Source organism: Austrofundulus limnaeus, unplaced genomic scaffold, assembly GCF_001266775.1.
Source record: "Austrofundulus limnaeus strain Quisiro unplaced genomic scaffold, Austrofundulus_limnaeus-1.0 Scaffold1752, whole genome shotgun sequence".
NCBI classification, from domain to species: Eukaryota; Metazoa; Chordata; class Actinopteri; order Cyprinodontiformes; family Rivulidae; genus Austrofundulus; species Austrofundulus limnaeus.
This window is the reverse complement of record NW_013954154.1, coordinates 28960-31131: the sequence shown is the minus strand read 5'-3', so window position 1 is coordinate 31131 and position 2172 is coordinate 28960.

The window sequence follows — 2172 nt, the reverse complement described above, 5'->3', positions numbered from 1 at the left end:
CTACTGCTAATACTACTGCTAATACTACTGCTAATGGTGCTACTGCACTACTGCTAATACTACTGCTAATGGTGCTACTGCTAATACTACTGCTAATACTGCTGCTAATGGTGCTACTGCACTACTGCTAATACTACTGCTAATGGTGCTACTGCTAATACTACTGCTAATACTGCTGCTAATGGTGCTAATGCTACTGCTAATGGTGCTACTGCTAATACTACTGCTAATACCACTGCTAATACTACTGCTAGTGCTACTGCTAATTCTTCTGCTAATGGTGCTACTGCTAATACTGCTAATGCTAATAATACTGCTAATGCTAATAATACTGCTAATACTAATACTGCTGCTGCTATTGATAATTAGGCTTATGCTAAAGCTAAAGTTATGCTAATTTAGCTACATTTAGCCTGTTATTGAAATTTTTAGCAACATTTAGCTTTCAGCTGAGGTTCAGAGCTCAGAGTAGAGCTGCAGTAATAAAGACAAGTTATCTTTTAGTTAGTTTGTTGTTTTAAACTGTTTCCTGTCATGTGACTGAAACATGAAACAGATGTTTTAGTAAAAGTTGTCAGGATGTTTGTGTTTTGATGTTTAAGGACTGAATTGTGGAACATTTGGAAGAAATTCAACATTTTTCTGTTTGTTTCCTGTCAGAAGACTGAAGCCACATGTTCTGTTTTCAGCTGAATAAATGCTGTCAATGATTTGCTAATTATTTAATTTAGCACAGAATCGCACCTGGAAAGCCCTCACACCTGTGGGTTTTCTTTAAACAGTTTCTGCAGACCCTGGCAGGCAGCTTGTGTTGCTTGAAGAGTTCCTTGTGAGTCTGTTTTTGGTAGAAATCATGTTTCTGCGCTCGTTTTGTTTCTGTTGCACTAATGTGTTCAGAGAGGTGCAGCAGCAGCCTGTCACAACAGCAGAGGGTGAAAATAATTATAAAAAACAATTAGTGGTGCAGAGGAGGGAATGTGGGACACATGTAGTGGAGGGGGGGGGGTCTCTGGGGAGCAGTTCACAACAACACACACGTTTTCACAGAGCGGGGTGTGTAGAGTCATCACACACACACACACAGACACACACAGAGCGAGGCGAGCAGACCAGGATCAGTTTGTTCAGTCAAGGTTGTTGCAGGAAGTCATTCATATTCATGTTTCTGTGTTTTTGTGCCTCCGGTCCTCACCCTGCTGCTGCTGCAGCTTCATCCCACACCTTCCTGCAGCGAAACACATCCTCCAACCTCCGCAGTCCTCGGACGCTTCTTCATTATTGTGTTGGATAAACAGCTTTTCTATTTCAGGGAGTTCCCCTCAGAACACGTCGAGTGTGTCGAGTGTGCAGAATAACTGAAAATGTTTCAGAGAGCAGCTGAAACCTGTCGACATCAGCTGAAACTTTACTCAGACTAACAGTTGTTATAACAACAAGTCCAGCTGGTTCTGGTTCAGAAACAGAACAACACATTGACCCGTTAGCACCGGTGCTTTGTTAGCCTGTTAGCTTCATTCATTTCCTGACAGAAAGGAGACTGTAGGTGATGATTGTGAGTCTGTTCACACAGCAGCTCCTGTTCTCTCAGTCCTGCAGGACAGATTACCGATGAGTCGGAGCCGGTCCTCCCCCGGGCCCGCGGGCCTGTGGGACCTGTAGTTAGCTGAAGCCCCCGTCCACAAAAACAAGTCAGATACCCTCCTGAGTCCAGCGCTCGCTAACAGAGACCAGAGCAGGAACCACCTGAGGCCTCTCAGAACCAAACAGGACCAGCAAGGATGGTTTCAGAACCAGAACCAGAACAGAACCTTCTAACCCTCAGTACGGCTGTCTCCTGCAGCAACAGTTCTCCTCGGTGCTGCTCCTCCTCCCAAACGGGTCGGTGCAGTGTGTGCATGAAGCTCCTGGTTCCTGCTCACATGAACACACAACATGGCCCGGGTGGGTCCAGAGCTGTGGGGGAGTCAGAACCAGGGTGGGTCCAGAGCTGTGGGGGAGTCAGAACCAGGGTGGGTCCAGAGCTGTGGGGGAGTCAGAACCAGGGTGGGGGTACATGTTGTAGAAGCAGAACGGGTCAGTTTAAACTGTGCTGCAGCTGAGTGAGCATTAACCTGCTGTGTGTGTGTGTGTGTGTGTGTGTGTGTGTGTGTGTGTGTGTGTGTGTGTGTGTGT